Source organism: Myotis nattereri, assembly GCF_964212035.1.
Source record: "Myotis nattereri genome assembly, chromosome: 3".
NCBI classification, from domain to species: Eukaryota; Metazoa; Chordata; class Mammalia; order Chiroptera; family Vespertilionidae; genus Myotis; species Myotis nattereri.
Window position 1 is genome coordinate 141,278,731 of NC_138077.1, and position 24,953 is coordinate 141,303,683.

General features: G+C 42.0%; 1 long non-coding RNA gene across 1 annotated transcript in view; it reads left to right on the forward strand.

Annotated features, from left to right (window-relative positions):
* Positions 1-24,953, forward strand: part of LOC308516060 — a 386,889-nt gene that overhangs the window by 89,650 nt on the left and 272,286 nt on the right. The window contains exon 3 of the long non-coding RNA XR_013995694.1: positions 5,545-5,588. This is a non-coding gene — a long non-coding RNA (uncharacterized lncRNA). The remainder of the gene's footprint in view (positions 1-5,544; positions 5,589-24,953) is intronic.

Here is a 24,953-nt window from a genome sequence, read left to right on the forward strand (position 1 = left end):
TATTTCACACGCAAAAATGACTGTGATTTTAGGCATTCCTATTTTAAAAATGTTCTTTTTCCCCCATTTGCTTCACAGAGCTCTGTTTAGTGAGGGCTTTTTACTTTGTATGTTGATCAAGGAGCACACTTTTGGCTAAGGTGAAGGCCTCCAACCTGATTTTTGCCTCTGTCCCCAGTGTAGTCTTTCTTAGGACATTTTTGTCTTTGTCCTACACTGTGCATGGCTGTGGGGCCCTGGTGGCCACAGATAGAAAATGTCACCCCTGGCAGCTTGCTTGCTGCTGTAGGCAGGAGGGCATCCTTCAGTTCTAGCCCATTGGTTCCCAGCAACAGGCCGTGCCCTTTGCATCTGCAGTGGCCCAGTGACTCTAGTCAATGGTGTCCCTCTTCCAATTTGGTTTTGCTTCAGGATTAAAGTGACTCTACACTCCAGATTGCCCAGGACACTAGCATTGCACACCTGCTGTCCCAGTGTAAGTATTAGAAGCACCTCTTTCATTCTCCGGGTTTCTTCCCAAGTTACCTCTGGTTTTAGTAGAGAGAGGCCAGGTTCACACTGGGTGTTACTTTATACCCAATGCTGTTGTATCGGAGAAGAGGAACCATTGGTAATGACACCGTGTCTCCAGTCATCCGTTTCTATCTGGGAAGTGGATCTCAGTTACTCATCGATCGATATTCATGATCACCTACTTTGTGTCAGGTACAGTTGTAGGTATTGGGAATAGAGACGTGAAGAAAACAGCCACCACCCTCAGGAAGCTTATGTTTTGGGAGGAGAGACTGGCAATGATTAAAAAAGGGATATAATTTAATGTTTGGTCATCGTAATTGCTATAGAGAAATAAAGCAGAGTGTGGTGATAGAGATGCTGCCAGAAGTACTGTTTTAGACGGGATGTCAGAGGCCACTTCTGAGGAAGTGACATTTGAACCATCCTCATAGTCATCCCAGACAGATCCGTACCACAGGGCAGCCCTCCCTGAATTACCCCAGATGCCCCGGGCGTGCCCTGGAAGCTGGCCAGGGCGAGGACAATGCCTGGCACAATGCTATGGCAGTTTGTTTTGTGTGTTGTCTTCAACGGCTGTGAACTTGCTTTCACATTTTATCTCCAGTCCCAACAGTCCCACACCGTCATTTTCTATGTGGTGTGCTATGCACATCACATTTCCAGTCAGTTTCAAAGTTCTAAGAGGTCTGGAGAGAGGTGGGCATTTTTGAACATGTAGCAACACTAGAGGCCATTTCCTGGCACTCTTGCGGCTCTATAGGGAGGCATCCTGGGAAGTTCTTCCCATGTCCCAAGTCTTTGGAGCTACCTGCCATCTGAGAGGATTGCAACACTTCCTGAACCTTAGAGCGAAGGGAAATGGGCTCCTGTATCCAAAACCTTCAGACTGAAGTGTTTGCCAAGTGCTTTGCAATCTGCCTTCCCATAGTTCCCTCTTCATGTCTGTGATAGGGTTTATCATGTTGGTACAGCACATTACTGAGTAAACGGTGGGGCAGATGGAGGGGACAGAGTGGAAGAATAAGTGAGTGGCATGGAACTGTGAGCTCTTCACAGGGATGGTCTGTCTGTGAGCTTCCTGTGGGCACAGGGTGACTGGCACGTGGTATTGGCTTTCAGTAAAAGTTGGGGCATGAATGAGCTATACAAGGTGAAGGTGAGCTGCTGTTTATTTGGAAGTTTTGAATATTTTATATTAAGAGCTCCTGTTGTTGAAGAGGCATATTATTACAAATCCTTTTGCATGGTGAATTTCCTTGATCTGGATTTCATCATGGATTTTAAAGACATGGTATTAAGAAGAATTACAGTTGATGAGGAAAGCATGAACGGTGAGGTGGCCAATATGGGGAGGGTCAGAGTTTGAATTGCTGACAGTATCTTGGATTCTGTAGCTCATTGCTGGCTGGTCTGTCCGTATGTCCATTTGTCCATCTGTCGTCCATCCATCCACCAATTCGTGTTTGTCAGGTAGGAAGAGGTTCTATTACTTACCAGCAGTGTGGTCATTCGTCTCACAGGGATGCAGTTTTCTTATCTATAGAATAATGGGTTTTGTCCAGGTTATATAAAGGGTCATATTAATGCTAGATTTCTGAGATTCTTACAGTTTGATTGTGTGTAAGACATTGGGAAGAATACCCGCATGAATGAAACCCGAGTCCTGCCTCCAGAAGGCACACAGTCTGGTAGGTGTGCTGATAACTGGAGGACCAGCAATAATGCAGCTAGGGAGTGACCAGGAACTAGACACACTGCAGTGAACCGGGGAGGGGAATTTAGAGAAGGGGCAGATCTTTTTAGCTGCAGTGTTAAGGAAGGAAGGCTTCGGGGTTGGGGGAAGGCGGCATTTCACTTGAGTGGAGGGAAGTGACACATTAAGTTGACGAGAATCAGTTGATTATCCTCTTTGTCTCAGTTAAAGTTCACAACAGTGAGACAGGCTTAATTATCTCCATTCAGCAGGTGAAGAAACTGAGGCAGGGAATGTCCAAAGTCCCCACCTGTTGCTCGGCAGAGCTGTGATTCAGGAGGAGGTCTGTTAATCCCATTTCATCCTTACCTCTTGAAGGTTGAGTCGGTAAAGAGATGAAGACGTGGGGCATCTCAGGTGAATAAAAGCCCTTCCGCACTGGCGGGGTCAGGGGGAAGTGCCTGCCCCAGGGGTGTCAGGGGCCCTGGAGCACCGTGCCCCATGGTAATAGCAGGAACTGAGCCTGGGAAGGCAGCCTGGGGTTTGAAGGAGAGGCTCCCAGAGACTGGCTCTACAGGATCTGGTCTTTATTAGGCCCACGTGGAGATTTTGTGCAGAGACGGGGCATGATTAGAGGGATACATTTCAGGATGTTTATGGCTGTAAGAACACTTTCATGGAACTCAGCGCTTAACTGTGATGCTGAGCAAACGCCTCCCCAATGTCTCCTGCGGCCTAAGCCTGGGAGGGGTCCATCCATGCGTTTGCACTAAAGAGCACCGAGCCCTGGCTCCACCGTCCTGTGCATCAGCACTTTAGAACCCCCTGCTCAGGCCTTGGGACGTTGAGAAGAAAGTTCCTCCTCCTCCTTTTCTCCACTGATCCCTTGATTTTCACCAGTTTTCTGCTATTTCAAAAGTTCTGCTCAATAAACAAATAATTCGTTCTCCTTTGGCCTTGCTAGTGAATAATATACCATAATATTTAGATTAAAGCAGGGTAGTAGCTACACTAGAAAAATACATCCCAGTTACATGATGAATTCCTCATTTTCCTTTTTATTCGTGGTATCCTGGGGTGGCCTACTGGAGAAAAAAAAATACTATTTGATTCTCACTGGGTGGTCAGACAGGACTTGTAAAGACTCTTGTTTGTTTTGTGTCGAGGCTTCAAAGTCACGCAGGCTTCTCTACAAAAAGATGTACTAAAAAAATAGGGGTTTTTTTTTGAAGTTGCTGTGTATAAAGGGAAATTCAGAGCAACCATCTTCCTTTAGAACCGCGAGCTAATGTGATTCTTTCACCAGGCACCTTTGTCATTTCGTTGTCTGGTCATTACCGCCGGTCTTAAGGGGAAATGTGTTATAAAAGCAATCTCCACCTGGGTTGTTTTTTAAACCATTGCAGGAACATGCACTTTAACTTCTAAAACCACATTTCTGATTGTACACTAGATTTTTTAAGAGCTAAGAAATCTGAGTGGGGTGTGTATGTATATGAGAGAGAGAGAGAGAGAGAGAGAGAGAGAGCGAGCGATCCAGGATGCTCTGAGGTATGTGCTGCCCAGAAACATGTTCCAGGCCTCTGCTCAGCACATTCCAATTAGGGAGGCCCTCCTGCTGCGGTGTGGGATGCGGGAGAAAAGTTTGGGTTGGGGGTAGGGCTGGCTGAATGGAGGCTACCATTTAATGCAGGCTTCCCAGAGAGCCCTCATCTGCACCTGGGAGTCAGCTGGCGCAGTGTGCACGGTCCGTGTTTTCTGCCGTGCGAAGTGTGTCAGCCATTTTATTTACCCACGCTCATTCTCTCCATTTCATACAATTAATCGTACTTAATGGGGGAGGTTGATAGTGCTGACTTATTTGGAGCCTGGAGGGAGCAGAGCAGCTGTGTCCCGGATCAGAGGACTGATCTATCTAATAGGCTGTCTTGTCACCTGATTCACGGGATGAATGTGCACAGCCAATTATGTGAATTCCTATATGAGAGTAAGATGACCTTGAGCCCCTGTGAGCCAGACAGTGGCTTGATGCAATGTGCTCATCCACAGAGGCTGTGCCTCTGGCTCGGCCTAACAGGAATGTGGTGGAGTGCTGGGCCGTGGCACAGATTTCTCCTTAGAGAAAGAAATGGCCTCTGTGTGAAGGAGGTGAATCTTTCATGACTTGCCAAGAACTTTGGAACCAGGTGGTTAGAAAATGAGCATTTGGGGGTTTAGCATCTACAGATTTTAAGAGAGAGCAAAACCTCTAAGCTTTATCCTTGTATGCAGACATAACCTGTTGTTATCAACTTTTTCCCCTAAAAATTCTATAGAGAGGCAAATATAAATATTTTGAATAGAAAGGTTGAACTGTTATAAGCTAACTTCGCTGGGTATTCTATTGGGCAGTTATTTTATAATCAAATACAGGGTGTCCCAAAAAATGTGTACACCCTTTGAATAATTATTAATTCCAGTGGGTTAAATGTGAAAAGAAATATCAATTGAGCTATCAGCTGCTAAATGTGCATACATTTTTTTTTTGGATACTCTATACATGCTCACAAAATATCAGAATTTTTAAAAAAGATAAGCCTGGGCACAGAAAACAAACTTAATCCTTGTTAAGATCTTGGAGTCAAAGTTCACCACAGCTTTAATGTGACTGTACCAGCTGTATATATAAATCGCCCTGGTGCAGTGGGCGGAGCTTACTTCTTCCTTAGCATCAGCCAGCTTCTGGCTTTGATCTGTGGCTCTGCTGCAGCTAGTTCTGTGACCTTGGGCAAGTTACTCACAGTGTCAGCCACAGTCTCTTTGTCTATAGCCTTCTGTTGCTGTTGCGATGAACTTTATAAAATCCGTTTTAGAGGTTACGTAAAATAAGCTACAGAAATAACTAGGCTCTGGCATATAAATTTGTGTTAGTTCCCTTTCTTTTCTTCTGATTACATCCTAGAGCCAGTTTTTTTCCAAATGTCGTACTATCCTCTTAGCGTTGGGAGTCACTATGGAGAATATCTAAAACACTTCACATTCCAGAGAATGAAGTCTAGACCCAGAAAGGGAGAATCACGAGCTTGCAGTGCCTTAGAATAAGAGTGGCAGCGCTGGTGCTGAAACCTTGCATCTCTAGATGCTTCCAGTTTTCTCCAGGTCAGAGGACGGCTCACCATTCTGTAGTGAGTCCCTCATCTGGCTCCAGAGCCGAGAAGTTCCAGGCCAGTCTTTAATAAGCAAACAATTTTCCAAAACTGCCTGTAGGTAGACGGAGATGTGTACTGAAACCGTACTCTACTGTGTCCTTCTGTACGCTCTTACAACTTTTGACTCACTTTCCTCTTCTCTCCTAGCACTCTCAGGAGCCTACAGAAGCATTGACACCCAGCATGTTCAGGTAAGAAACTTTCTGGATGGAGATTTGCACGGATTCCCTTTGTGGGTACAGCCTGGTGGTTGTTCTTTCCTGGGCTTCTCCAAAGAACCTACTGGTCACTGTTCCCCCCGGTTCTTCTCTCCTTGCCTCCCTGGAGGGAGGCTGGGTTTATGACACATGTCAATTCTATCTGTCCTGTTAAAATTTTTTTTTTCAATGTTTATCTCTTAAAGGTAAGGCTCCTTGTTTTTTGAAGATAATACTATGTTCACATCTAAAACAATAGTTAACTATAATGCCTTCAAATCAAATACCCAGTTTGTGTTCAGTACTCCCATTTGTAGAGACAGATCTCTTAGGGATGTAATGGACAACATGATGACTATAGTTAGCACTGCTCTATGGTATACTTGAATGTTGTGAAGAGAGTAGATCTCAAGAGTTCTCATCACAAGGAAAAGAAAAACCACATTGCTTTCCTCTTTTTCTTCCTTTTTGTACCTATATGGGATGATGGATATTAACTTACTGTGGTAATCATTTTGCAATATACAGTATGTAAGTCAAATTACTATGTGGTACACTTCAAGCTTATACAGTGTATATGCTAATTACATCTCAATAAAATTTGGGGAAAAGAAAACAAATCTCCATTTGTTATTTCCAATGTTTCAAGATGCCAGCAGTTCAGTCTAGAGCAGTGGTTGGAAAACTGCGGCCCCTTGAGTGTGGCTCTTCCACAAAATACCACGTGCGGGCGCGCACGTACAATGCGATTGAAACTTTGTGGCCATACTCAAGGGGCCAAAGAGCCACATGTGGCTCGAGAGCCGCAGTTTGCTGACCACTGGTCTAGAGCACTGATTGCCAAGGTGTGGTCCTGAGATCAGTAGCATCTGCATTATCAGGAAACTTGTTAGAAATGCAAATAGTTGGACCATCTCCCAGATGGACTGAATCAGAGATTCTGGGGGGTGGTTTAACAAGCCCTCCAGGTGATTCTAATGCACAGCAGGGTTAAGGAGCCACTGGCCTAAAGAAAACCAAAATGTATGCTCACTACACACCCTATTTTACACTTGTCTTTGTGTTAAACACAACCACATAATCCCGAGACACTCAAAATACTTAACACCTGGATTACTATGACATACTACGAAATATATATTTTGGTCTTTGCCCCTGGCTCCTGGCTAGAGTCCCTAAAACCCTTATAATTTCTTAGAGCAATAGGAGTACCTTTTGTTGTAATATTTGGTTATTGTCCCTAGCTCCTGACACAGCTCTGTAGTGATAAAGGTGCGAAGACCATCTTTTGTTAATTACAATAAGCCCCTTTCAACCACACCTGAGTTTATGTGAATAGGTTGACTTTTGGAAGCCCCCAAATATGAGGTCTAGTTGCTATGGGAACCAACCCTGTGATTAGAGGATTGAAACTTTTCAGCCCTGACTTCCAGGAAGGGTAGAGGAGCTGGAGTCTGAGTTAATCCTCAGTGGCCAGTGCTTTAATCAATTATGCCCACTTAATGAGCCACCATAAAAACCCTGTAAGAAGCAGTTTGGAGAGCTTCCGGGTTGAACGGGAGGTTGGTGTTCCTGGAGAGAGCGTGGAGGCTCCACACGCCTTGCCCTGGGCATCTCCTCTATTTGGCTGTTCCTGAGTTCTATCCTTTATAATAAGCCAGTAGTCTGGTAAGTAAATTGTTTTCCTGAATTCTGAGAGCTGTTCTAGTAGATTATAGAACTAGAGGGAGGGGTTGTGGAAATCCTTGATTTAGTACAGCTGGTTGGTCGGAGGTTCAGGAAGACCATCTGGACTTCCAGTTGGCATTTGTGTGTATATATATATTTTGATCCTCACCCGAGGACATGCTTAGAGAGAGAGAGGGGAGAGAGAGAGAGAGAGAGAGAGAGAGAGGCATCGATGTGAGAGAGAAACATCCATCTGCCTTCTGCACACTCCCAGAGCAACATGTGCCCAACCCGGAACCCAACCGGCAACCCTTCAGTGCATGGGATGATGCTCAACCAACTGAGCTAGCCAGTGGGGCTGCAGTTGGCATTTGAAGTGGGGAGCAATCCCGTAGGACTGAGCCCTTATCCAGTGGGGTCTGTACTGGCTTTGGACAGTGAGTGTCAGCATTGAATTGGAAAATTGCTTGGTGTCAAAAAACCCCACACATTTGATGTCAGAAGTGTTGAGTAGAAGAAAAGGGGAGTTTTTGCTTTTAATTACCAAGATGGAGTCAAGCTTTCTGTGCCTGGTGGGGCCTGTCTCAAGTGTGCCTCCACCTCTAACTGCAGAGGGCCTCCCACTCAGCCTGCTCCCAAATCTGGAGGCCTGTGTGGGCTGGTGGTGGAGGTCAGGACCAGGACTTTCTGGGACAGGACAGACTGAGTGAAATGAGAGATTTAATGTACTTGCTAGAGAAATTGGTTTGTTTTTTAAAAGATCATTCAGAAACACCTCAGATATATTGTGGGTTTGATTCCAGACCACAGCAATAAAGCAAGTATCACAATGAAACGAGTCAAAAACTTTTTGCTGGGTAGGTTCTTGCCTTCCATTTGTGAAAAAAGAAACAGCTGTGAAGTGCAATAAAGCAAAGCGCAATGAAGTGAGGCATGCCTGTGCTTTTAATGGGGTTCTCAATCCTGGCTGCACCGTGGAATCGCCGGGGTGGCTTTTTAAAAATCACTGGTCACTTGGTCTGACTCCCAGAGATTCCAGTTTCATCTGAGTTGGGTGTGTGTGTGTGTGTGGGGGGGGGTGGTGTGAGGGGTAGTAGCAAGGGTGGTGAAAGGGGTGGATCCCAGCATTAGTATGGCTTACAGGCTCGTCAGGTGATTCTAACTATAGCCATGGCTCAAAACCACTAGTTAAGACTTGTGTTTGGTTTGGGATTCAGATGAGAAATAAGGTGGACATATATTGCAAGAGTGTACCCTCTGGGTCTTACCCTGCACATGAGTAAACGCTTTTAGAACTGTGCTTCCCAGGCTACTAGTGACTGGATATGGGGGAGTGTTTTTTCTGCCATTTCTTCCTTTACCTGTATGTTGCTTGGTTTTCAGCTGGTGCAGGCATGTTTCGCAATATTGCTGACCAGCTCTAGGTAAGGAGATTTGACTACCATTTGTCTACTCCCCTGTACGTGTCTTCTGGGAATATATTTGTGCCTATAGCTTGCAAGTGACCTACCCCCTCACCTCTGCAGTTCCCTTTATGTAAGTGGATACAGCTCCAGTAAGGGAACTTCCAGAGACTGAGGGTACATTTTGCAGTGAGAGGCATTTTAATTTTTCTAAGACTATCAATGGGACCAGAGCCTTCCTTGCAGTCCCGACTTATGGAAAGGAAAGATTGAGCTGTATTTGTTGGTTGAGTGTTGAAAAATTCCATGGAAAAAGGAAAGGGAAACAAGTTCTACCACTTGTTTTTCTTGGCAGGTTTTATCACCTCCCTTCCCCCTGCCCCCCAAGTTTCTGGCAAGTGTGATTAGAAATTGACTTGTAGGATTTGCTCACACTAGCTTCCCAAGACATCTTTTGCTTGCTTGCTGCTGACTAGCAGTAGTTAATTTGCTATCTCTCACTCGTGTTATCCAAAAATCACAGAACTCATTAGAAATAAACAGCATGAACTTGGTCCTCGCATTTGGAGGATTAGCCAGATGTAAATCTAAGTCGCACTTGGGAGGTATCACGGGCCTCATTTAAAAATAAATAGAACTCTAGCCTTGAGTGGAAACAGATTTTTAAAAAAATGAAATATCTCACTGGAAAACAAATTTTATTTTTCCAATAAAAAAATATGGGGAGGAGGTAAGCTTTTCTGGATGCCAGTGCTTATTTTATTTCATGCCCTTTCCTTCTCCTTGCTGATGGCAGATGTGGCAGAAATAAAGACCCAATTTCATTTTCCAAAATGGGAAAAATTTAATCAATTCAGGAATTTATTCTTAATTGGCAGCAGACGTTTAAAACCTGATTGGTCACGGTTGACTATTTAATGTGCCTTTTAGGAAAATAAATATACATTGATGTATTTCCCAAACCTCTTATGGACTCATCACTGCATAGCAGGTTATTGAGGTGTTGGGCTTGAGGTTTTCTGATTCTTAAAGCTTTAAAAAAACGTTTCTCACTAAGACAAATTGAAAGAGCTATTTTTCATGTGATTACAATATATGATTTATGTGATTAGAAAATTTGTTTTCTATTGATATGCAGACTCGCTGCCAGCAATACCAAATATTCATGTGCCACCTGTTTTTAATTCCTGCAAAACCTATAATTAGAATGAAATTAAAAATACCTTACCTTTGACGAATCAGAAAAGTAATTCAAATGAAACGTTGTGTGCTTATCCTTCCAGATCATACTGCATCAGATGAGGACATAAATGCCAAGGGGTTGACTCTACCAAGTAGATACATTTCATGCAGATGAATGAATTGAGTTAAAGACCTGCTAGACTTCCCATAAGCTGATCCTGGTCATCCTAATTTCTAGCACTCCCCAACTTTAACAATTGTATATCATACTACCTTCTATTTTCTATTTTTTTTATTGTGACAATGACTATTTGTATGTAACCTGTCATAATAAAGCATCTGCTTTATCAAAACCAATACAAGACTTTCAGCTATCTTAGCCATCTTTCTGCCCATGAAATCATTTTCTATTTTCTATTCCTGTTCAACTCTGTGATCAAATTTACAACGTATATTCCTACTAGTGTCTAGGGATGAAGATAGCTGGCCCAGTAGCTTTTATTTAGTATTTCAAAATAAATAGATGGTCAGAGCTGTAGCAGACTGGCTTTTTGGGGCTCACTACAGAAAGGCTCCTTGTTTGAATCTGCGTTACTGAAGGTGTGTCATGAAGGATTCGGTAGTAACAGGAAATAATTCACTGATCTTCTTATTTCTGAAGAGCTACCCTCCCCTTGCAAGCACTTTGGTAGCAAGGTACTGTAAAATTTCAATAAGTAGGGCTGCAGGGAGAGGGAAAGAGAAAGAAAGAAAAATGAAATACCAGAAGCAAATAGTCCTATCCATATTCATGTCATGTCCATAGGGTCTGAGAAACGGATATTGAAGTGGCAGAACCAGACTGCCTCTTCGTTCCTATGAACTAATTAAATGTGTTTTCACTTAAAAAGGATAACAATGTTAAATCTTAATGGGATTAACCTAACTGAAATTTATTAGGAATTGCTTTGACAGTAAAGATTATGGATGGCTCAAATTCCATTTTGAGATGGGAGCTTTGATTCCTGTGATTTTTGCTGTTGCTGTGCTGAAAATATCCAAGCTACCAAACAAAGCTTGAATGTTGAGATTGAGAGCTGGACTATGAGTAGAGTTTTAATATTTTCCTCTTTATTTTTGAGGATTTGTTTTTACCTTTTTCAGTCTAAAGTGAGGTCTCTTTAAAGCAGAAGTGAGGAACTTTTTTTCTACCAAGGGCCATTTGGATATTTATAACATAATTTGTGGGCCATACAAAATTATCAGCTTAAAAATTTAGCTATATTTGGTCAAACATTTAATTACTTTACCCATAATGCCTTGGCAGGGCCAGACCAAATGATTTCAAGGGCCTTACACGGTCTGTGGGCTGAATGTCCCCCCATCTCTACTTTAAAACAAAGAGGAGCCCCCCATTTTAAAAAGAGAATTAAAGGAGTGTTGATAGTTTTTGAGGGTCTCTCTTGCTCAATTTTCTAGCTGAACTGTTCCTTCACGCCAAGTCCATTGGTAACTACTACCTGTTTCTCCTTTTTCTATGTTATGTATTGCAGGAGCCCAATAATATTTGTTTATTGTATTAAAATATACATAACAAAATTCACCGTTTTTAATCATGTTGAGTATACAGTTTGAGTGAATTGGACTACAATAGGTATATCATAAATGAAATTATACAGTATTTGTCTTTTTGTGACTGGCTTATTTCACTTAATGTTCTCAAGGTTCATCCATGTAGCATGTATCAGAATTTCCTTTTTAAGACAGAATAATACTCCTTTTTGGCTATTGTGAATAATACCAGTAAGAATATGGGAATACAAATATCTGTTCAAGTTCTTCAATATTTTTGAATTGCTTGAAAATAAAAGGTGTTTTTCTGATTATTTAATACACCCAGTTGCTGATTTTGATACTGATTATAAAGACTTAAATATTGTTGATAACAAGGAAAGCCTTTTATATAGCATAATTGTAATTAGTATGTTGGGTCTGGCTTATGAAGGGTCTGTCCCCTCAAAGCATGAGAGGACAGCTAAACAAATGGCAACGAAAACCCTTTTGAACATGCCCAACTAGATATTATGACCCACTTTCTCTGGTAAGGACCCCATTGGAATAGACTTTCTTTTTAAAAAAATCTGTTTTATTGTCAAGATCTGTATTTTGGAATATTTGTTAAATAAATGTTGCTACAAAACATCTGGGAAAATTAAACTTTCTGGTCAATCAGTCCTCAAAGCAAAGACAATGTGAGGTTTGGGACGTGAGTCTCCTTCTCTAGAGAGTCGGGCTTATCTCTCAGAAAGTGGATTAACAGCTCATTGCTAGCACATACTGCCGAAGACATACATTCTATCCTTACATTTTTAGTGTTTTTGAAGTTTTCTCTATCTTCTAAAGTGACCCTGAGATAATAATTCTTTCAGATATCTTAAGCTTAATTAAACAGAGACAAGTTTCTTCTTGAATTAATGCTATTTATTTGGCATACACCATATGTCAGAGTTATATATTAATAGTTAATATGTATTCAATCCTTGGCACATATTAGGCACTGTTTTGAGCTCTTTATATGTGTCAAAAGTTATTCAATCTTCCCAGCATCTCGATGTGTTTGATACCAATATAACCTCATTTTACAAATGTGGAAAATGAGAGGACTTAACTGGATCAAGGACACAGGAATTGTGAGAGCCAAGACTTGAACTTGGGAATTTTTGACCACTCTGCCATACCTGGTACTTGATTGTTGGTTTAACTTAATGAACCACGTGGACAATGTCATCTTCAAGACAGAGTCTTTTTGAGGAGAATAACAGTGTTGAAAGTCAGTTCTGTGTGTCTCTCTAGAAACCCATGCCATAGTCAATGATCATGAAGTTTAGAAGTTCAGCACCAAAGGATCAAGTTTTCTTCTGAACACAGTGTCCTTCATTTCACCTTTAAAGGCAAATGCATTTCATAGAAAAGGAAATTAAAAAGACCATACTTAGAGAAATTTAATAAATTTAATACATTTTAAAATAAAAGGTGTTATTTTTTAATGAATTCATATTTCATAAAGAATTTATAAAATGTATTAGGAATTAGCCTCACTCAGAAATTTGGCATTGAAGGGTGTGTAATGAATATATTCTTATGTCCACTTATTATTGAGCTATTTCTCTTAATATAAGATAATTGGTATTTTCAAAATTACTTGTAGCCACTTTTGTTTAAAAATAATAGGACTACCATTTTAGTAGTTAGCAAGTGAAGTGAATATGAATCTTTGTAATGACAGGTCTTATTTCTTCTGAAGACCTCTTAATTCTTCTCATGGTGAGGTTTATGAAGTGTTCTATAGCTAAAGGAACATTTGTTGAGCAACAGTTATAGTTGCCAGGCATTTTGCTAGATGCTGGGGATTTAAAGACAGTTATATACTTTTAAGATATTCTTAACCAAGTATGAAATATAGAAGACCAAGAAGAGAAATATTTATTCTGTGAGGAAAGTGGTTTGAAGAAAACTTTACTGGGCAAGAACTTAGTTTTAACGCTGAAATAGGAGTTTTCTGGTAGACAAAGTAGGGTGAGAGAGGTGAGTGGTTTTGGGCAAAGGAAAAGCCATGCATGAGGGCACTGAGATAAGCACCATGGGTGAAATCATATGATTCTTAGCCTTTTCCATCTGACTTATTTCACTTAGCACGATACACTCAAGGCTCATCCATGTTATTGCAAATGGTGATATTTTATCATTTTTTATGGCTAAGTAGTATTCCAGAGTACAGTGAGGTCTTGACTTACAAGTGTCCCGACTAACGAGTTTTTTGAGTTACCAGCTGTCTCGTGGCCGATTTTTTTCATTGAGTTGACAGAGTAATTTGAGTTAACGAGCTCCTTAACGAGCTCGGTCTCGGAATGAATTAAACTCGTAAGTCAAGGCCCCACTGTATATGTACCACATCTTTATCAGGTTATCCATTAAAAAACACTTTGTGCCAAAACCAGTTTGGCTCAGTGGATAGAGCATCGGCCTGCGGACTGAAAGGTCCCAGGTTCGATTCCGGTCAAGGGCATGTACCTGGGTTGTGGGCAATCCCCAGTGGGGGATGTGCAGGAGGCGGCTGATCGATGTTTCTCTCTCATCGATGTTTCTGACTCTCTATCTCTCTCCCTTCCTCTCTGTAAAAAATCAATAAAATATATTAAAAAAATAAAAAACACTTTGTTAATACGTCTTGGCTACAGTGAATAATGATGCGATGAAAATAGGGGGACATATATCTTTACAAATATGTGTTTTCAAATGTTTCTGTAGATACCCAGAAGAGGGATTTCTGGGTCATAATGGTAGCTCTATTCTTAATTTTTGGAGGAGCCTTCATACTGTTTTTCATAGAGGCTAAACCAATTTACATTCGCACCAGCAGTATGTGATTGTTCCCTTTTCTTCTAATCTCTCCAACACTTATTTCTTATCATATTGATAGCAGTTATTTTAACAGGTGTGAGGTGGTATCTCATTGTGGTTTTGATGTGCATTTCCCTTATAGGTAGGCAGAAAAGGACAAGAATCATATGATTTCACTCAGATGTGGGATGTAAAGCAGAAAGCAACAAATGAACAGACAAATTAGGGTGGTTACCAGAGGAGAAGGGGAATGAAAGGAGGATGGAGAAGGTAAGGTAGTCAAACATGGTGACAGAAGGAGACCAGACTCTGGAGGGTGAGCACACAATACAATATACAGATGATGTATCATAGAATTGTACACTTAAAACTTGTGTAATTTTACTAAGTAATGTTATCCCAATAAATTTAATTTAAAAAAGAAGCAATAAGATAGTTCAGCAAACCTTAAATAGGAAGGGAGTTGATTATAGTGTGAAGACCATAGGCCTAGCCAAAAGGTTTAACAATGTCCCTTACGTCTTGGTTTTAGTCTCTGTAAAAAGAGAGATCATTCACTTTGAGATGTTTTTGAGGATTAAAAATAATGTACGTAAATTGTTCAGTAAAGAACTTGACATAGGTTTCTACATTGATATTATCATTTATTAAGTTACGATATTTTTTTATTTTTGTCTTTTTATTGTTTTGGTATAAGTAATATCACAATTACATGGTTCAAAACCAAAAGTATATAAGCCTCCCTTCCATCCTGTGCTCATCTCTAAGTCCCTCCTGTGCAGTCCTCACAGGAAACCACCGTCCTTAGTGTCTTATGTATCCTTTCCGAGGCTCTTTATGCTGCACAAGGAAATGTGATAGCAATTCTGTACTTCCTGCTTTTACCCCAAAGGTAGCATATTACACACAGTGTGCACTCCCCCCCCCCCCCCGCTTTTTTAGCTTAACAATGCATGTTAGAGATCTTCCCATTTAATTTTATATGGATCTTTCTCATGCTTTTGTTTTTAAATGCTAGTTTATTTTAAAATAGCTTCACTCGCAAAAAATTGCAGCAACAGTACAGAGTTTCTATGTGCCCTTCGCTCAGTTTTCCCAAAAAGATAATCTTGCAAAACCATAGCATAGGAGTTGGAAACCTTTTCTCTGCCAAGGGCCATTTGGGTATTTATAGCATCATTCACTTAATATAATCCGCTTAATATAAATGTATGTTGCTATGAAAAAAGCTCCTAGATTTATTGAATTTTGATAAGTCTGGCCCTGGGGTTGCCTTGGCAGGGCCAGACCAAATGATTTTGAGGGCTGTATATAGCCCACGGGTTGGACATTCCCCACCCCTGCCATAGCAGATCATCAAAACCAGGAAATTGACCTTGATATAGTAGAGACTTTCTTTGGATTTTTACCAGTTATTACACGCATTCTTTTTTGGTGTGTGTGTGTGCGTGTGTGCGCGCGCGCACGTGTTTGTATTTCTGTGAAATTTTATCATCCTGGTGCATTCAAGTAATCATCACAATCGGGGTACAGAGCTGTTTCCTTACCCTAAAGGAACTCCTTTCTGCTACGTTTTTAATAGTCACACCCTCCTCCCAATCCTAGCCACTGGCAAGCGCTGATTAATGAATTCATCCACAGATTTTTATATGTGTTACTTTCAAGAAAATTCAACCAAAATAGTATACCTTTCTTAAGGGTAGGAATCTTATCTTCAGAATAATAATAATAAAAAAAATTCCCTACAGGCCTGAGCACTTCATGGGTGTGTAATAATGACCTGTGGAAGTATAAGAGTCAAAACCAAAATAAAGCCAAGCCAAATAGACATTGCGGAGTTGTAAAACAGATGGGCCAGGATAATGTGCTTTCCGAATAGCAAAAAGGTTCACTTTCCTAATCGGAGGTCCTCGGTGTGACTTCAGTGATCACATTTCTTTCAGGACTCAGTAAACAGCAAAGGGTTAACGACCAGAAACAGAGCTTCTCTAGAGCATATCTTTTCACTTTTCAAATCATGTTTTAAGTAATTTTTTTCTGTGAGGACCTCTGTCATAGATAAGGACTATTTTCCCTAGTCATGTGAATGGGAGGTGAGAGAAGGAAGAAAGCTAGCAGGCTCTGAGCCTAATAGGCTGTTTCCTTTAGTCCCCCCAACAATTCCAACGTCAGAGTTCTTGTGTGGACGAGAACATGGTGCTCAGAGATTCAGTTTGTCACTTCATATCAGAGACACGATTCCAAGCCCCACACTCATCACTACTCCACACAAATACTTTCCTTAGGGTAAAAGCCAAGTAAGAATTCAGATTCCCTCTCTTCTTATTTGAAAATGGTGGTGGAAGTGGTATTTCAGCACATTGCTCTCTTATAAAAGATACATAACTGCTGGGATAGTTTCTAGAAATCATTATGGGCTTTGGAGTCAGCTCGACTTCTGTCCAGATCCCAGCTCAGCCTCCTCTGGCTTTGCTGACTACGGAAATGTTTTATTTATTGTAGAGTCACGTACTCATCTGTAAGTGGAGACACTGGTAGTTCCTCCATCGGGTGGAGGGAATTAAATGCAATAAAACACTGAGCATAGTGCCTGGTACCTACCACTCATTCAATAAACAGCAGCTATTAGCATGCACGAGTCTTCACTGTTAGGACTTTCCACTTCTAAAATCAAATTATAAGCAAATATTGTGTTATGTGCAGAAAACAAAACACTATTGATAGAATTAATGCTGCTACACAGTGATGTAAAATTTTAAACTTAAAAAAAGTATAGAAATTGAGAATGCCATTTTGCCTAGACCAGGCGTGGGCAAACTACGGCCCGCGGGCCGGATCCGGCCCGTTTGAAATGAATAAAACTATTCAAAAAAAAGACCGTACCCTTTTATGTAATGATGTTTACTTTGAATTTATATTAGTTCACACAAACACTCCATCCATGCTTTTGTTCCGGCCCTCCGGTCCAGTTTAAGAACCCATTGTGGCCCTCAAGTAAAAAAGTTTGCCCACCCCTGGCCTAGACAATTAAATTTATCATTAAAGTTGCTGTATGTTCAAATGTAAGGCTGCTCTCCCCCCCCCCCCCCCCAAGTTATTGGTTTTAGTCTGTGAATGAGTAGATTTTCTGGAAAAGAAGGAGTTGTATTTATCATGTAGGACAAACTGTGGGTGGTTTGGCTCTGACCGATGTTCTGGTCATCTAACGCCTGTAGAGTCGTGGCCATACTCATTACCTGAGAAGTGGAGAGGCAGGCAGTGATGTGGGTGGGCGTGTTTGATGGGCAGTGAGGGGTACTCATGGTATGCAGCTTCTGTAATAAAAGATAACTAAGTGCTCTCCACGGGCACTGCCATACAGTCCCATCCTTGGAGTTGTTCAGGGAATGTGCTGAGCTCCGCTTAGCGGGATGTTTGTTTGTCTAGGGCGAGATATCTGTGAGAAGCATTTCTATCACAGCCACAGACTGCAGAGAGCTCTTTCCTGTGTTGTGATTGCTAGGAAATTGGATAGAACCTCCTGAGAAACGCTATCCCACCCCTTCCCTCAGGACAAGCCTGTGACATACATTAGGAAGGCGGGGGTGGGGGGGGGGGGTTGGCGAGCCCTGGGTTCCATGGGAGTAAGCTGCAATTCCCATACCATGTATAATGTCTCTATACTTAGTGGCTCTCTGCACACCATGGAAAATGTACCAATGTTCCCTTGAGAGCCTCTTGGACTTCTCCAAAAAAAAAGATAATAAAAGAGCTTGCTTGGCAGATCTCATCAAAAGTCTAAACGATACAGTGTAAGGCTGAGTTAGTGAGGTTGAAATCAGATGAGGATGCAACAGTGATTCTTAAATCCAGATGCATAGTAGAAGGGCTGGGTATCTTTTATGACCTTCCAGATAATTCTACTGTATAACTGGGGCTAAGAGCCACTGGGATAAGGAGAAAGCATGGTGACAAAATGACAAAAGGGCAAAAGAAGAGAACGAAAACCTCCCCACCCAACGTTGGGTGGATGGGTCCCCATATTTTTCGGTGAGGACACTGGCCTTTTCAGTTGGCTGATTCTGAAAGTGGGTGCAGTGGGCAGGTATCCTGTTGACTGCTGTGCCCATTCCACTGTATTTCTTGGTGTGTGGGGGGCAGTTGCTCTGCTTGTCTCTGGAGTGAGGAGCCAATGTTCCCCATATTACCCCAGAGTCATTTTCACTTAAACTTAAAGCCTCAGCCTTCAGGCTTGAAGCACAAATGTGTGGTACATTCTAAGGGATATTGTGTTTAAATCTTAATAATTTGTCTTTTTCATGTAAGAGAAATAACTGAGCAGGGTGGACAGAAACCCTCTGAGCAAACCATGTGTTTCTCATTTACTATGAATAAGTCATTCCCTCTCTTGAGCTCTCAAAAGTCATAATTTGGAAATCACTCTTTTCCTGTGAAGACTGGAAAGCTGCCCCCTCCCCTCCCTTCGATAGGAGCTGTAATAAAGGTTCCCAGAGGCCAAAGCTTCGGATTTGCTGTGATCCAGTGATCCAGTGGCTGCCTTTCTAGGGAAGTCCTGGGAAATACATTGCTGTTCCCCCCCCCCCCCCCCCCCCCGCTCCATCGTATTGTTTTTTTATTCCCTGAGCTTCATGTCCAAGCATGATGTCACTCACATTGCTTTGGTACATCCCAGGCCCTTTTGCAAATGGAAACTGCCGAGGGAATAAAAAATTGGTTGAGTGCAGAAACGTCCGAAAGGGTCTGTTTTAGAGGCACTACATTTCAAAGTATTCACTGACATTTATCGTCCTGCTTCAAATCATTAAATGTCTTTCTGATCACATGACACCATGTTTTGCATAGTGTGACATATCTGTCCTCTTTTAAATGCATAGGAATCGGCAACAATCTCATTTCACTGGTGGGTTTGTTGAAGCATTATCATGAGACAGCCAGAATGATTGATGAGTGCTTTTCAGGCAGGGAAATGCTGCCGGCTTGCTTTGTATTTTGTCTTACCTAGAGTTTTGCTCCTTTTTTCTTCACTGGAGTAGAAAATAATCCCTTTTTATGCAGATAGCCATAATCACATTGTAAAAGACTTAAAAATTGTCATTTCCCAGTAGTATTTCTCACAGTGTAAGCATTTTTATTTAATGTAAGATTATTCTTATTTTTTAACGTTGTGTGTGAGAGAGAGATCAGTATTTAAATTTCCCAGTTTTAATTGTAAGAACTCAGGGCGCATTCTTGTCAAGTGGAGAAGTTAATGAGTGACCAAGGGGAGTCCCGGAGTCCATCTAAAACAGCAGCAAAATGCACTTTGATGTACCTTGACAGTTTTTTAAAAAGTAGCAATAAAATTGTATCTGAGAATTGGATGACTGGCAAATATGGGATCCAGTGAGGCAATATTTGCTTCTGCCTCTTCTGCTATATTCCTTTGATCTTGTGTGTTTTCATGTCTTCTGAAATTTACTCTAGAGACAGCCATTCTTTTTTTTAAAAATTTATCTTTATTGTTGAAAATATTACAGATGTTTCCCCCCACCCGTGGCCCCCGTTTTTCCCCATTGACCCTCTCCACCCGCTCCTCCCAGGCCTTCACCACATTATTGTCCGTATCCATGGGCTATGTATATAATATATGCATATAAGTTCCCCAATTAACCTCTCTCCACTCACCCCGCAACTCCCCTCCCCTCTGAGGTTCCGCTGTCTATTCCATGTTTCTGTGTCTCTAGATCTATTTTGTTTATCAGTTTATTAGATTCCATATGCGAGTGAGATCATGTGATACTTGTCTGTCTCTGACAGGCTTATTTCACTTAGTATAATACTCTCCAGGTCCCTCCTTGCTAGAGACAGCCATTTCTTGAAGAACCACATGTCTCTCCCTGACTGGACCGGCCCAGAGGTGGAGAGAAGCAGGCTTTTCATAGGTCCCTATTTTCTAGTTCCTTCTTGCATGCAGGCCAAGAAGGTGGATTGAGGAAAGCCCCATATCTGGAAAGTGGAAACGTGTGGCACCACTTTTTTTTGCAAACATCCACTACGTTTGAACGGAGTGTATCCTTGGGTAACTCTGAGCCATGGAGCATGTGCCCTGTGGTTCTTTAGCAATCAGATTTAACTTTGTATGTTTAGAACTAGTTTCACCTTACCATTCTCTTCTAAAGTATTTTGAGTGGTTCATTCTTCACAGAAGAACGATCTCTTCTGGGCTTAGGATAAAAATTCTTTCATTAGGCCTTTCCCCATTCAGGACAAGGTATTTAAGAAGTTCTCTGCCTGTTGGGAGAATGGGATACTGCTCCATTGATGGGTTGTTTGGTTGTTGCAGTTAGGATTAACAGACACTGTAAATCATTTGTGGGCAGATAGGCAGAGAATGAATCACTGTTTTAAATTAGCAAGGATATTGACTTCACATGGAGGTTTCTGATTGGCTGCCTAAGGCTGTTACAGCTGTGTCAATAATTTTAGAAAATCGGAAGTATTAGTCATCTTTATTTGTGAATCTAATCCTATGGATAAGCAGTTGGACATTCCAAACATAATCCTATGGTGCTTGGCACATAAAGGCCATGTGTCTCTAATAGTAAGACATGAAACACATGTCTATATAAATATAAATTTGGGACTCTGTTCCCTTTTTTTTCTTTTTTGAGTTCATGTCTCCTGATGATCTAGGGCAGTGATGGTGAACCTATGACACGCGTGTCAGAGGTGACACGCGAACTCATTTTTTTGGTTGATTTTTCTTTGTTAAATGGCATTTAAATATATAAAATAAATATCAAAAATATAAGTCTTTGTTTTACTATGGTGGCAAATATCAAAAAATTTCTATATGTGACACGGCACCAGAGTTAAGTTAGGGTTTTTCAAAATGCTTACACGTCGAGCTCAAAAGGTTTGCCATCACTGCTCTAGGGGCTCATTGAGATAAGAGATTTATATTCTGGTTTCTTAGCAGCAAGACAGCAAATAGAGTTTTAATCAAGTTAATAAGTATTCTTGATTGGTTACAAATAATTCCTTACAGGTGGTGATGGAGGTGAGCAAACATTGGGCCAGGCCCAGGGTAGGGAGAATGGGAGAGGGAGCTCTAAATCCATGTAGATACATTTCCTATTTCTCACAACTTGGTTCAGTTCTACTATCAAGGCTACAGAAATTGATTCGTTTTCTTCCTGGGATGATTTATTTGACTGACAGCCGTCTCGGCTACGAAAGCCCACAGCCTACCAGTGGTTAGCAAACTGCGGCTTGGCAAACTGCGGCTCTTTGGCCCCTTGAGTGTGGCTCTTCCACAAAATACCGGCTCTTCTACAAAATACCAACTTCTGCTCATGGGCCATGAAGTTTCAATCGCACTATACGTGCACGCCCGCACGTGGTATTTTGTGGAAGAGCCACACTCAAGGGTCAAAAGAGCTGCATGTGGCTCGCGAGCCGCGGTTTGCTGACCACGGGCCTAGGCCTTAGATTGGGAAATTAAAGTTCACAACAGATGGGCATTTCCAACTCTTACTTGATTCTGTTATGGCCCCCCCCCTCCCCCATTTATGCTTCGATAGACCTGGAAATGGAGAGGAAGAGCCAGAAGAAAGAATCAGATTTCTAGTTTAGATTTCATTGGTTTGGAATCAGGAACTGGCTTGATTAGATTTTACCTTAGTTTCTCTTCACCTTAGGAAAAACAGAGGGTGTGTGGGGAATTTTAAATAATTAGTGTGACCTAAATTGTTGCAAGGGTATGTGACATCTATATGAGACTAGGTGTATTTTAGAAATACAATTTTTATACCAACACTTGTTATGCTAATTATATATTTTTACTAGGCTGAAACTGTAAAAAATTTATTATGCCTTTCAAAGCAGTCCATTTAAAAAAAAATTGTAGAATGGAAAGGGGCCTTCTAGGCAATTACTGTGAATTAGGTTATGTTGAACCTGCACTGAGAGATGTAAGATGACTTCAATTAGTGCCCAGGACGTGCCAACTCATTACTCATGTTAAAATAGGTGATGGGCAACATGTTATGACATTGGTCTTAGATGAATGCTACCTCAACCTGGATTTTTTTATTTTATTTTTTTGAAATGGTTAACTGAACTGTGACATCAACATCAATTCACATTCTTTGGTTACAGTTCAGTCATTTGAGAAAGGTTTTAGGGACTTTGAAAAATTCATCTGCATGTACTGACTTCTTTAAGACTGAACCATTTCCTACCAAGGATGTAAGTCTTGAAGTTAAGAGACCATTCCACAGTAATTACAATCACCATGGCATTAAAAGGAATCACTTTATCAAAAAGAACGAAAAAACTTTGAAGAAAAAAAAAGGCAGGGGGAGCAGCTGGGAACTGAGGAGCAATCGGGGGTTATGCTGGTCCTCTGGGAGCTGGCAGAGTGTCTGGGCAGCAGAGATTCACAGCTGGATGAAGGCTGCACCCTGTAGTTTCTCTTTCCACTTGGACCGAAATGGAGGTGTTGGGTTGTAATCCGGGCCTTGCCCATAGCCAAGTTAGGGTTGTGCAGTATTTCTGTTTTGAACACATTTGTCCTCATTTTCCCTTTGCTCTGCTTGCCCACTAGGAGGGAAAAAAAGAATCCGAGGTAGTGCTTGGGTGGAGCCACTCTTAGATCTCAAAGCCCCAGGGTTTTCTAGGTTAACAAATTAGAGCTTTCCAGCCTGCAGAGGAGGGGCGGACCGCAGCGCCCTGCCTGCGTCTCAGGTTCCCTTCCTCGCCCCATTCCAGAAGAGCAAGGAGCCCAACTGCTGAGCTTGGAGGCAGCTAGTTGCAGAGCACGGGATGGCTGACAGCAGCTGTGTCTTTTTGTGGGAAGGAGTTCCAGCATATTTCCGGAAGGGGCTAAAAATTCCCACCTTTTCGTTGGCTGCTTCTGTCACAGTGCCACGTGTGCCCCGGGCCTGCCGGGGTGTGGATGGAGATTGGGTGGGGATGGATGGGAGGGAGGCTGCAGCCTCTTGGGCTCCATCAGCCTGGGAGTCAACAAGGGAGGAAGCAGAGACAAAACTTGAGCCTTGTGCCCTGATGCTCCCGGGTGAATGACGAAGGACCTCCGGCAAGTGTGGGGGCGTTTAGGAAGCCAGGGAGCCAGTTTGATCCTCCTTGGAGAAATGGGATTTCTCATGCCGCCTCCTCCCGCCTCTTTGCTGGGGGTGTGGAAGAAGCAGTGGGGTAAGTGGGAGGTTTTCTGCAGGAGTTTATTGAAAAAACAGCTGTCCTGCTCCATTTCCCCTTCCACCCGCCCATCCTTCTTTCTGAGGCAGGATATAACTCTGCTGTAAACTTTGGCACAGTGAAGCACGTAAATGCTTCTTGAAAGGGGAATTTTTTATTTTTATTTTTGGCCTAGAGCTGTTAGGTGAAAGCTGGGAAAAAAGCATACATGAAATTGGATACAGTCATTCTAGAAATGAATTGTATGCACATTCTAGAAATGATCTTTATGCATCCAGAAAAGGGTCAGAGTTCAGTGCTTTGACTCGAAAAGAGCCCGAGTAAGATAAGGTAGCAGGCAGTCTTCCAAGCCGGCCCGTGCATGCCAGGACTCGAAGTCCGTTTGCTGCTCTTCCTTTATTATCATAACCTCTTGAACAGAGCACACCATTTGAAATGACGGTAAATGCTTCTCAGTGGATAAGTCTATGACCTAGTTTTTGACCAAGGGCACTTCTGGGATTGAATGGTGCAGGGAAGAGCAAAGGAGCTTGGACTCCATTGGCCAGAAGTTCTGTGCAAATCAGGAGCTCGGGGCTAATTAGAACCCGAGACATTAAGCAGCAGCTGTTTTATGGTGTGAACTTTTGCACAGAGGATTTCAAGAGGCTAATTCTCCTTGGAAGTCTGTTTGCAAAGTGGGTCTTTCCTGGCTGTTGCTTCATTCTTCTTCGGAGGCCTGTGTTCACTGAGGGTGAGCGTTTTGTGCCAAACCTGGCAATGACCTTATGATGCTGGAGCTGCTGCACAGCCTGACCCTGGGGGCTCTGGGCGGGGTGCCCGGCAGGGCTGCAAGAGTTCTGCTGGCTCTGGGCGGGTCCCACACCTCAGAACTGGAGTTGAAGAACTGAAAAGGAGGGGACTGTCACAGAAAAATAATGTTTCTTCTGCCTTTCCCTCTCATTAACTGCACTTGGCCCTCTCCTGGCTCTGAACTCTTGGACCCACGCTCACCCTTCGCCTTTGCACTCTGTGAAATGTGAACTCGCTTTCTTGCTTCACTTAACATGCCAGAATAGAGTTTTTGAGGGTAAATCCTGAAATGAATCATAATGTATGTAAAATTCACTAATGGTGTAGGCCCTGGGGTGTGGTGAAGAAATTGTTCTTCTCCTCCCTCTCCCTCTCTTCCTCCCTCCCTCTCCTCCCCTTTGCCCCAGTATTTTCTGTCTATCCTCCCACATGCATTTGCTTTTACAGTGGAACTGCTAAACAAAACATACTTAGACATGTTGTAGAAAGTAAATTCTCTCTCTAAAAAGAGCACAGTGGAGCCTGGGATCCATGAGAAACTGCAGGGTTAAAAGGGCCAAAGCTAACCCCAATGATTAAAGTAATTATCATTAATGAAAGTTGCTTAAGTGATTAATGACAGAATGCACTACATATTCAGATTACTTTTCCAGGAATGCATGTCTTACATACCTCAAGATGTGCATGCCTGTTTCTATCTGTATCATTCAGAGACACAAGAAATCTATGCAAAAAA